The 13195-nt window shown below is 38.0% G+C and overlaps 1 pseudogene across 1 annotated transcript; it reads left to right on the forward strand.

Annotated features, from left to right (window-relative positions):
* The first annotated feature begins 3392 nt into the window (after positions 1–3392).
* On the forward strand, positions 3393–7968 carry LOC306846765 (serine/threonine-protein kinase SBK1-like; annotated as a pseudogene). Its single transcript has 4 exons — positions 3393–3464; positions 4903–5047; positions 5200–5402; positions 7300–7968. The product of its transcript is annotated as a serine/threonine-protein kinase SBK1-like (transcript).
* The last annotated feature ends 5227 nt before the right edge of the window (positions 7969–13195 follow it).

Below are 13195 nucleotides of genomic sequence, written 5' to 3' on the forward strand. Positions count from 1 at the left end.
ATCACAGCCCGTCCTGCTAATATACCGCAAGGAAAAAAGGATCTGCAGATGCTGTATCAACATATGAATATGCTGCTGAAAACAGTATCTAAAGAAAGGCATGGGGTAAGTACCAGTAAATGGTTTTCTAATTCTTTTTTGGATTAAATGTCCCATGCAGAATAACACACATTTACCTTTAGCTCAATAAGCTTATTGTTTGTCTAATAAAATCCTTGACATTTTTCAGAATGAAATTAAAGACTTTGAGCAATCACTCACATCCCTGCCCTCGCTGAACTACAAAACAGCAGACCTGAAAACAGTCAAGGTAGAACACCCACATCTCTGCCTATTTTCCTTTTCCATGTCTGTGTTTCAAGCATCTAGACTTCCTTTTTGACAATATTTTTATGACTAAGATCCAAAATTGAGACCAGGCTGTTCACCGATAACCCCAAAATAAAGTTTATCTTCTCCAAATCAAAAGGCCAGACTGGAACAAAAATGCAAAGAAAATTATACAAGTGCCACAAATTTGCTAAGATAGAACGATAGAACAATGAAAAGAAAGATAAATAGCTTGATTGATGGATAGATATTAAAAATCAAATGTGAATAGTGTGTAACCTCTGGCTACTTCTGACCCACAGGTGAGCAGTACATTAGGACAGCTGTATTCTGGTCTTAAATCCTACAAGTTTCATCTTGACTGGATCCAGCAAAAACAAGAAGAAATGGGGAGTGATTGTTCTAAGACAAAGAAACTCGCTCATCATATCCAAGTCATCAGCGACATGGTGCTCATACAGGTAAGAACCACTGAACTCAACTACAGGAGGAAATCAAACAATATTTAAATATCTTAAAAGCTGTTAAAATGGATGTAAAAGATTTATAAAGATACTTTATAAATACATGGGAATGCATGGAACAGAAAAAAATATTTTTAAAATATGCTGCCTGAGAGACAACAAAAATGAAATGGGTAAGAATTAGTTTAACAGAAAACTTCTAAACCTTCTTACAGATTGGGACGACGCCTTCTGAGCTGGTCTACCCTTCCCTGCCGCCTTTGAACACAGCTTGGGACATGTACCAGGCCAATGTGGAGATCCTTGACAAACTGTACTTCTTTTGCAACTGGTACACTAGAGCACTAGGAAAACTGAAACACCAACAACAGTGATCAACACCATCAAATGACACCAGTAAACCTCAGCTTATCTCCATGATGCCTGACTTGCCTTAATGTTTGATAGGATGGAATGAACGTTCCAGCCTTTGTAAGTCATCCTCCATTTTGACAGTGTTCTCCAGTTAACGTGTCCTATGTACCTTGTTGTTTATTTTATTTATTAATATTTTGATTAAGTTATGTATTTAATATTTATTGAACAGTTATGTGTTTACAATGAAGGATTTTTTATATAAAGAGTGAATGATAAAATAGCACTTTATAAAAATATTAAGTGTATTGTTTCAATAAGTGAGTTTGTATGCAAAAATCAGCTGCAGGCAGTTGCTAATAGTGACCAATAGGTGTCGCTAAGAAACCTTTTACTGTGGTTAATGTGATTATATAATTAAATGCTGTTCAGGGCAGGTGTAATGGCCAATTCTGACCCCTCCCCCCAGGATTAGGGGTGGGGTTAGGATTAGGCAATCAGATAGCGATTTCAAGGAGAGGGGTAATAATTTGGCACGGGGTCGAAAATGGGTCCATGTTTGTTTAACAGGAATTTTTAACAGTGAATAAGATTTATCCATGCCCTATTTGGCAAAAGTAGGATAATAAATGGATGATAAAATTGGGCATTCAACAAAACAGATTACAAAAATTTGATTAGGGCTAATGGATGTTATTGCTGCTACACCATGGGTTTTTGTGAGCATATTGCAAATACAGTAGCTTGAAATGCACTCACTGCCTTCAGGTTGTATTTAGTCCCTGTGATTATGTGTTTAGTCTAAATTAAAGGTGCCACCATATTGCAGAAATGCACTGAAAACAAGAAAAAGAGGCCTTACATTACTTGAAAAGAACGTTGACATTGTTCATGATGGATTCATCAGACTACATGCAGACAGGAAAACAGATTTGCAAATATATACAGCGCATGTTTGAAGAAATTTAGTGGTGTTAATATCGGAGAATTATTTGGTAAAATCTTTCAGGTGAAGAAGCCCAGTGAAATGGATGTGCTTTAGTAGTGTCCTGGATGTTGTGTTTATTTTTCATACTTTTTTATACATATCTATATATTTATTTTTTATTTTTACTTTTTTATTATTTATGTTTTTTGTCATTTTTCTTTCAATAAAATGATTTTACATCAAACATTCACAGCTTTTTTTCACTTGTTGAACTGCGTCAGCAACAGCTGAACCTTTAATAAAACAATAATCCAACCGTCATCACATCATTTTTGATGTTCTGTATATAATCGGTTATATTTGGATTTGAATATTTGTTCCTAAAATAAACTTGTGAGACTTATTTGTAGGTTTGTAAATCATTTTCCTGCCCCGTCTGGCTGAGCATTTTCACAGATAGTTGAGCTAAACTAGATCCAGACAGTCAAAAATCGCCAGTAATAGTTTAATCAGCCATGAATGTCAAAATCTTTGTCATGATGACTAATACCAAACTGCAGAATACGGATTAGGATATGGATAAAGGATGTGTCATATGACTGTTTGTGAGAGAGTTTAAAAAGCTGAAAAGTCAGGACTTGGCACGTCCTGCAGAACGAGAGATCTGCGATATAAGCGTTTTTCATCCATCTCTCTCTCACAGCTGTTGGATTTGTCATGCTCACTCAGAGAGAAATCAATCATGCTGGCCAGCATCATAATAAATTTGTCAGATCCATGATGCATGAATATAAAAGGCTGTCAACTGATTTCAATGATATGCTGATTGATCAAATCAGCTGCAACTAAATCTGATATTATGTTTGTTGTAAACGAGGGGGTTTTGGTTAATTACACTAAATTTATATATTACATTAATAGCCCAAATGAGACACAAAATGTGTTTGATAAAGATAAAAGGTACAAAATGTGAGAGAGAATAACCGAAAAGGCTGGGGGGTTTAATAGCCAGTATAATGACAAATTGCCTGTTATACAAACCCTACAGAACATACTGTCAAGCAATGAACACCCTAACATTCAAAAGGAGGGGTAATGGCAATGAGACCATGTGAGTGGGCATACTGGAGAATTTGGATAGACAGAGAGAGAGAGAGAGGGGGTGAGTACAGAGAGACTACTGAACTGTATAAAGCAGAGGACAGATTCAGTAGTAATCAGGATATGTACTCAGAAGCAAAATAATCTGCAACCTGTAAACTGATTTATGACTGGTTGACCTGCTGTTGCTCGTTTGACCTGAGTGTCCAGAGCTTATGGACAGACTGACCAATAGAGAACTGCACCTCTAAATTCACTTTCAGCCTTCAACAACAGCAAACATGACAGTAAGTCTTTTCATTTCTTTCAAAAGGTCTCTTCTATATGGATTATACACAAATTGTAAAATTATATATAGCATGTAATGTAATTTAAAATAAGACATTCACTTAGAAATAAATGTGCTTAAAAGGTTCTTCACAGCGATGCCATAGAAGAACCATTTTTGGTTCCACAAAGAACCATTTAGTCAAAGGTTCTTTTTTACCTTTTTTATAATCTGAAGAACCTTCTTTTGGTACAATGGACCTTTTGTGAAACAGAAAGGTTCTTCAGATGTTAAAGGTTCTTTATGGAACCATTTAGACAAAAAAGGTTATTCTATGGCATCGTGAAGCACCTTTGTTTTTAAGAGTGTAGGAATTAAAAAAATTATAATAATAAAGTCATTGCAAAATATAAAATCACAATTATATGAGAAAAGGTCACAATTAAGAGAAACAGATGCAGTTACAAAAAATTAAATAAAACAAATATTTGGTATGTGTGTGTGTATATATAGTCATATTTAGTTATAGAAGAGCTTAAAGTAAGCTTTTATAAAGTTAATCAACACAAAGTCTATAAAGTGCAAAACACAAGGTCAGACTACATTTGGAACTAATTATTTATTACCTTTTACATATAGCACATACCTGAAAGGGTTTTTAGAACACATGTAATTCAGCGATTTACAATATTTAAAACTAATCCCGAAGAATTTAAATGTGCTGCCCAAATCGCTGTTCTTGACAAGGGGTTAACCACACACAACTTCTGGTGAGCTGTCTGCATTCACACAACTGATGCCCAGCAGGTGCACCTTATCCCTCTTATGCAACACTGTCCCCCATCATCCTGAACTGCTGCTTTAATAAAGAGTTTAACCTTTCTGCTTTTGGGACACCAAAGTATACACAGACTAAAAAAAATACTGAAAACTACATCCAGTTCAAATACAAATTGTGTGTGACATCTGATCATGCTACATGAATAAATGTTGATCAGTTATCAATACTACTACTGAACAGAACACTTAATCCTATGAAGCTCAGCTGAATAGCACAGCTGTCTGGGGACAGTTAAGATGTGTTGACAGAATAGCCAATACTCAGAACTGAAGCCCAAATCACCCCTTTGCTGTAGCAACCTTATAATAGCATGCAGTGACAGATCCCAGCAGTATATATTTGATCCAGCCAGATCCTGTTTACTTTCAACATGGTATTTTGTGGTATTTGACAGCTAGTGAAACCTTGTTTGACATGCCCCAAAAAGGTAGAAAACATCAACAAAAAGCATGGGATCTATGCCAGATAAGACTTTTTGCCTCTAATAACCTCTAATTTAGTGTGTTTGAAACAAAGTGGAAAATGAGGCATGCAAATTCTCCCTCAAATTAGATTAGCTGTTGAATGTTTGGCACGTCCATCTGCAAACCTGACATTCTAGTTTTGCTTCTTACAGACTGCCACAAGACTTCTGGATGAGCTCTGTCACTTAACGGCTCAGTCTCTGGAATCACTGGAGCCTTTAGATCACTTCCAAGTTATTAAACTTCTTGGAGAGGGTTCATATGGAAAAGTCAAATTAGCAGTGCACAAGAAGAGAGGTATGTTGTGTTGCTTTGTCTTTCTCTCATCTGATCTTATTCATGCTGTATCGCATTTCTGGGAATTGTGCTAGATTACTGCATAGTGCTTCCTTCTTCCTTTCCCTTTGACAATATCTCCATTATTCCTCCAAATTTTGCATGGAATCTAGGAACCCCAATGGCCCTTAAATTCTTTCTGCGAGACGACACATCTCTACTGTCATTTCTGAGGGAATATAACCTTTCTTTGGCCTTCTGCACCCACCCTTCACTTACCTCAGCTTTAGGCATCGCATTCTCCACTCCTACTCACTATGTGTTCGCCCAGCAACCTTGCCTTTATGGTGACCTCTATGATGTCATCGTTCCTGAGGTTGGTAAAAGTTTGGCATCAGTTTCATGCTTCCTAATGATGACTGCTCCTTGAGGACTAACGTCATGCAGAGTTCAGCTCTAGTCTGCCCCAAAACACTTGCATGGATGTTTCTAGTAATACTGAAGACCTTGATTAGCTGGCTCAGGTGTGTTTAATTGGGGTCAAAGCTAAACTCTGCAGGATAGTGGCCCTCCAGGAGCAGGATTACACACCCCAGGTTTGAATCAGTGGTTTCTGAGCCTGTACTCCCAATATTGCAAATTTTGAATGTCTCCTTAAATACACCAGATTCAACTCATTAGATCATTAGTACAGACTGCAAGATCTGAAATTGTTGTGTTAGATCATAGGAAGGCAAGTTCGGTCCTAGAGAGCTGCTGTCCTGCAATTTAGCTCCAACCTTAAATAAAAAAAAATAAAAAATAAAACTCACCTGCCTATAGGCCAGGGATTCTCAACTCTGGCCCTAAAGGTCCACTTTCCTGCAGAGTTTAGCTCCAAACTTGATCAAACGTAGGCTGGCAACACACAAGAGGATTGTACGCCCGATTTGCACCCCTGAACGATCAGGGGGTGTGGCTCGATTCACGGCTTGTCGCAAGCAAATTTTTGTCTAAAAAATTGTCTATTGCGTTGTGTCATTACGGTTAATAATCTGCTCCCGATCGAGACAGAGCGTCGCCGAGCTCAAATCAAATCCTGGCAGCCACAAACATGCCGTGAAAGCAGAGAACATCATCCATATTCTTTTGTAAATTTTGTTTTTCACTGTGAAACAGAACGCACGCCAGGAGCCAGCACACAACGTCGGTTGTCCTCTATTTGTTTTTCTTCTCTAGTCATGTTTGATCTCGCGAGTCTCTGTGAGATCATGTGTCACAGTGAAATCGTACCTACAATCTTCAAGAGTGCGGTCTCGTGGTCTGGTCAAATCCTCTAGAGTGCATGTTCAGAGGATTATAAGGCTAAAAATCGTCTTCATGTCTGTGATCTCCCATGGTTTTAAAATTGGTTAAGATTTGAAAATTGTCTAGTGTGCAGCCAGCTTTACCTGCTTGTAACTTTCTAGTGATCCTGAAGACTTTGATTAGCTTGTTCAGGTGTGTTTGATTAAGGTTGGAGCTAAACTCTGCAGGAAAAGTTGACCTCAAGGGCCAGAGTTGAAAACCGCCGATATAGGCTCTCTAGGACTGAACTTGCCTACCCGTGTTAGATTATGGAAACATCCTAAATGCATACTGTTGGGTACCAGGGTTTGGATAAGGTGACAAGACGTGCCACTTCCCGGGACACGTTCAGCACAGGTTTTCTAAATTGCCTAAAATAACCAGGCGTTGCTTATTTGCGCTGTGCCGATCAATCGTTGTATGACATCAAAGTACAGCTAAAGCTATAGAGCAGAGCAGAAGGCTCCATGCTTTTGAATCACTCTCGCGGTATTTTGATGTCATACAACGATCAATTGGAGGAGCGCAAAAAACCAACACCTGGTTATTTTAGGCAATTTAGAAATCCTGTGCTGAACGTGTCCCCGGGAAGCGGCACATCTAGTCACTTTAGATTGGGAATCACTGGTTTAGCTCAAATTAACAATGAAAGAACTGATAATTGTATTGTAAATAATAGGTACAATAGTTGTTTTGCAATGACAGGTTGATGCAAGCTCAGTAAATTGATTAGTGCTTAAATAAGGGTTGTCCAGCCCTGCTCCTGGAGGGCCACAATCCTGCAGAGTTAAGATTAGGTCTTAATACACACTCCAACCAGCTAAATAAGGTCTTTAGAATTACTAGAAACTTTCAAACAAGTGTGTTGGGGCAGGTTGGAGCTAAACTCCAGGCACTCCAGGAGCTGGACTGGACACCCCTGGCCTAAACTTATTTCTTAATCGCAGGTTGGTCTGGTAGAGAGCTGTACCCAGGGAGTGGCTTCCCAGATTAGCGGTGCCCTCTCTCACCTCCATTCCCTTGGCTTTGTCCATCGTGATGTCAAGCCGGAAAACATCTTCCTATGTGACCGTGAGTGTCGTTGGGTCAAACTTGGTGATTTTGGCATGGTGAAGGCTAAAGGCACCAGGGTACCATGCGTGTGGTACAGCTCCCCTTACTGTACGCCTGAGACTGAGATGACAAGAAAGAACGAAGAGAACCATTCGGGCCACTTGGGGGTGGACAACAATGGGAACAAGCAAAAAGGGGACTCTGGAAAGACTCCCAGAATGTTGGTGTCCGTGGATCCCAGTACAGACAGCTGGACATTAGGCATTCTAATCTATGCCATGCTCATGGGGAGCCTTCCATGGTCTGAGACTGTTTCAGACAACACTGCATACAAAAACTATCTACAATGGACCAATTGGGAAGGTTCAGCATCACAAGAGGCAGGGTCAGATCAGCCTGAAATCTTCCACCAGATGGCTCCGCAGTTTGCGGCGTTCACTCCTCTTGCGGCTTGTCTTCTTAGGTCCCTGCTCCACCCACAGTTCAGGCTTCGAGGCAGGCCAGATGAGGTGGAAAGATATCTGGGAGGAGCCTGGCTATTAGACAAGGATGTCAGTGGATGATGCATCACAGGAAGGGCAGGAACGAGATCAGTAGTTTGTTGTCATCTGGTCATTCACTCCATGGTGGGAACAATGGTTATAACCTTTTAGAAGTAGTTCTGATGGTAGTTTTAATCATAAGCCTGCTGTGTATCCTATACACATTGTTAGTTGAGCTTGTTTTCCCAACTGACCACTATAGATCTTAGCTGTAAACACTAAGGGCAAGATTTACCAAACAGGGCAAATTAACGTGAGAGTGCAATTCCATAAAAGTGCAGATTGGATCGGAAGGTTCTGCGGTTGATCTACTGACAATGCCATTTGTCTTAGTAGATCTACTGTCTACTAAGAGCAGTGCAAATTAGCGTATGGTTATGACACAAATACCAGTACTTGACTAGCGCCAACCTTAGTAAATTGTGTTGGGGGATTCACTTAAATACTCTCATCTCATAAATTTTGCGCCTAAATGGGAAACTCCTACAAATGTAATAAGGTCAGTTGCAAAAAATAACTGTCCACTGCATGCCTTTAGTAAATCCTGAACATAGTATTTTAACGGCAAAAGAGGGTGTTCGTGCGCTGGTGCAAGCTGTTAGTAAATTTGTCCATAAAGGTTTCAGAATACCTCAGAAGAGTTGTATAATTGAAAGGGGTACAAAAAATGTTTCTGAAAACTTGGGCCTGTATCCACAGTACAGCAACATTACTACACTGAAAACAATGTGCGTCCTACAAAGATCAGTGTAACGCTATATCATGAAATCCGTACCAAGAATGTGACAGCTAAAGATCTGCAGGCATCTTAATAATATCTGTTTATAAGTCTAAATAAATATTGCTGCATCTCCACTTTCTAAATTCCAAATGGACCTCTTGAAAAAAGAAAGAAAAAAAAGAAAGTAGTAAGGCAGGACTTAATTTTGTTCATCTGGAATTGATTGGATGGTTGTTTGCTAATTGCTGCGATCTCATGTGAGTGACAGGTTGTTGGATGGGATAGATTACTGCCTTAGTGCTGGTGCACAAATAAGAGAAAATATGTTGTTGTGAGAGCAAGTTGTTTTTGATAAAAGATTACAAGGCCACATTTAATATTTTATGTGGACCTCCCACATGCATAATAAAGCAGGATTTCCCATCTGGGGGATCTTGATCCCCTAGGTGTCCATGGTGGAAATGCAGGAAACTTGTGATAGAAATTGTAGAAATGTTCATGTCAAACTGATAAAAAAAAAAAAAAAAAAAGGATTCAAAATTTTCACAGTTTGCTCTGGTCTAATATACAGAGATGAATCATTAAACATCTATTTTCACTAACATTTTGAACTAACTATTTGTTTATACATGTTTTTATATCTGCTTAACGTCATAAAGTTTGGAATGTTCACTCCTGTCTTAAAATCATATTTATGCTTTTAACAACCTCAGCTCATGAAATGTCATCTTCACACGGAGCACTTGTGAGGATAAGAGTAAGAAGGAGCACATTTCTCAAGTTTCAGCAGAAGACATGCAGACACATACAAACACTCAGACACTATCTGTCCTAGATTTAAAAATAACCCCCAGACCATTAATAAAACTCTCTCAGCCATAATTCACCTCTGTCAGATGCACACTTGAAATCACATACACACGCATGGGCAAACACACACCGTGTTCACCGATTTTTAAGTGTCTCACACTTCTGCATTCAAACCTGTCCCGCCATTGATCAACACACACACACACACACACACACAAAGTGTGAAGTTACATATAACAGATAGGTCTTTGGCTTATGTTCAGACTCAAATGATCCATGAAAACATAACATTGTAAATTATGGAGTAAATAAGACAACCGTATTTGCTAAACACATAGAATTAAAATAATTGTGCATAAATTTGCATAAAGTCTGGAATATCAAATAAGAAAAAATAATATACCATAAACAAATGAAGACCTGACTTTCCAAAAAAAAAAAAAAAAAAAAAGGAAAAAAAATGGAAAACATTTAAAATGGCAAATATTTACTCAAGAAACTGAATTACAGTCTAGGCTGCTAAATTAAGACATAAAAAAACACTAGTGTCAGATTTTGCCCTTTCAATCTGAAGTAATTTAAGCACCTTGTTAAGAGATTAACAGCTGAAATAGCTCATTACATGAAGCGAGAAGATCCACGAAGATCATTTGACAGGCCTACTAAGTATTCCAGCCGCTGTCTATATGACCTTTCATTTGATTTACTACATTAAATTGGCAGTCGTGGCCTAATGGATAGAGAGTCGGACTTGTAACCGAAGGTCGTGGGTTCGAGTCTCAGGTCCGGCAGGGATTGTGGGCAGCCAATCCTGTGGCGCCCGGGGAGCAGTTGGGGGTTCGGTGCCTTGCTCAAGGGTCTCACCTCAGTCGTGGTATTGAGGGTGGTGAGAGAGTTGGTTATTCACTCCCCCCACCCTCAATACCACGACTGAGGTGAGACCCTTGAGCAAGGCACCGAACCCCCAACTGCTCCCCGGGCGCCACAGGATTGGCTGCCCACTGCTCCAGGTGTATGTTCACTACTGTGTGTACACTTGGATGGGTTAAATGCAGAGCACAAATTCCGAGTATGGGTCACCACACATTTATGTGTAATTATGCAAGTGTTAAAGTATGCTGTCATCTTGCATATATTAATTTGTAAGTAAATGAAGTTTGATGAATTTGAATGCCAGAAATACCAACTTTTTGTTCGTAAAGTTTCTTCCTTAAAGGAAATATTCAGAAAATAAACCTCATATTGTGGAAGATCCTATGAAATTCCATTGGCTGAGACAACTTTAACTTTAGAGGAAATATTTAAGACTGATTAGCCTATGTATTTTAATTGCAAACAAAATTTCCATTCATTGGATTTTAACAAACTACTAAATTTAAGGTGAATCATTTTTTCATACATAAATGAACCAATAATGAGATTGGTGTAATAGTACTAATTCAATATTTTATATCTCATACATTATTTAAATCTTGCACTGTTTTTACAGCGAGCCATATTTAAACCATGTTCATACTTGTTTAAATTTAATAGATGTATGGTAAATATGAAATTTAAATATATATACTATGAAAATTATTATGTAAATAAAATCAAATAGACGCAAATAATAAACTATACCATGATTACCATGATTTTAGTGCCTTATTAGAAATGATCTGACAATCGGTTTGTCATACATTTAGCTTTAATCATGAAAATATTAATTATAAACATTTTTAAATTACTCACACATTCTCAGCATTAATATACGCTTACTTTACTATACAGTGTGCAAAAAGCAGTATGTCAAATGACGAAAGCAATGAATTCAGAATAGCATACTTCTTTCACTATTTTTGACATATAAAGACACTGTATAGAAAAATAGTATGCTATTTTAGCCAAGATCTTTTGATTCCTGCTAAAACAAGTGATGATGATAGCTCACTACATGTTTGATCAGGCACTGAGGAAGGGAGATCAGCATTGGCTATCAGCAAAATCATTTACAGGCAGGGAGAGTGTCCAATTTTCTAATAAAAGCACCTTTTAAGCAGACCAAATGTGTGTGTGTCTGTGTGTGTGTGTGTGTGTGTGTGAGAGAGTGAAAGATCAAGTCCACAATCTATCACTAAGACATGTTAACAGGGGGGTGGTGCCAAATAACACGTGTTCACACGTCACTCACACATTCAGACTTCTGAATGAGGACTGATTCAAACTAGCATCGACGAGTGAACAGGCCAAACATTTATTAGCCAAGAACATTTCCTCGCAAAATTTCAAAACAAATCGTCACACTGTATCCTAACCTGCCACTACCATGATGAGAAACATTGTTTTGTTCATCGTTTGGTTTCTAGTTCTGCACCATTGCACTGAAGCCCTGGCCATTTTAAAATCCCTTTGATCCAAAATCTGACTTCACATACAGTAATTAAACATAAAAAGAGATAGCTTAATTAAATTCTATCATTGTTGCTCATTCTCATGAAGTTCCAAAGTGATGAGGAATTTTGAATAATGTATAGGCCACTCTTTTCCATATAATAAATGTGTAATCATGCAACGTATTCCAAGTGTTCTAAAGCCATTTGATGGTTTTGTATGAAAACCAGACAAATTGTTAGTCATTATTCACATCTCAGTTTTGTTACATTAAATGTTATTTCCCTGAATTAAAATCAACTGCACAAAAATATCCTCCAAATAAATAATCATTGTTCATTACAGACTGGTGTATTATAATGTTTTGATTGCTTTTAGTTAATTTCTTTCTTTTTATTAATTACACCAATGTATGATAAACCATACTCACTTATTTCAAAACGAAATTGAGTACAACCATCTTAATCTGGTGAAAGTGTATATAACACACTCTTAAAAATAAAGGTGCTTAAAAGGTTCTTCACAGCGATGCCGTAGAAGAACCAATCAGTCAAAGGTTCTTTAAAGAACCATCTCTTTCTTACCTTTTTATAATCTGAAGAACCTTTTTTCGCCACAAAGAACCTTTTGTGAAACAGAAAAGTTTTTCATATGTAAAAGGTTCTTTATGGAAACATTTAGACAAAAAAGTTCTTCTATGGCATCGTGAAGCACCTTTATTTTTAAGAGTGCAGTTGAGAAAAATTAGATACCTAGTAACTAATAAGTGTCTCCAGTCTTGGTGCACTCATAAATTGTATGACAATCAACAACTGAAGCAGGATCCAATTGCACGGTTAAAAATCTCAAAACCCATTAATAGATGTCATAGTTCAAAGCTCGAAAGCAATCCAATTAATTATGTGAACCATAACCCACTTGTTAAAATGAAAAACTAAGCCAAACAGAATGATGTTGTGAACAAACTAGCTAGATCACACAGATTAAGAGAACTACAAAGGGTATTAACAGATGATTACTCACAACAGACAAGGAGCAGGTGTGCAGGTTTTATGAAAACACTCAGCACTAGTGTGACAGAGACGTTTGGTGGCCAAACTAAGAAGTACAGGATGTGATGGTAGTTCTTGCACAACCAATCAAAGCAGCTTATAAAAGTCAGCAAGATGTTATCTAACTAGATATAGGCTAATGAACAGAAACAGATGTGAGACCCAGCTGCATGGCCTAAGGTCATCTGCTGAAAATCCATTTTAAGCTAGTGACAGTGTTTAGCTGGTTTCTAGCTGGTTCAACCTGGCCATTAGGACCAGCCACCATGTTCCAAAAACAACCTTAAACTGGGAA

The sequence above is a fragment of the Barbus barbus genome (genome assembly GCF_936440315.1).
Source record: "Barbus barbus genome assembly, chromosome: 27".
NCBI classification, from domain to species: domain Eukaryota; kingdom Metazoa; phylum Chordata; class Actinopteri; order Cypriniformes; family Cyprinidae; genus Barbus; species Barbus barbus.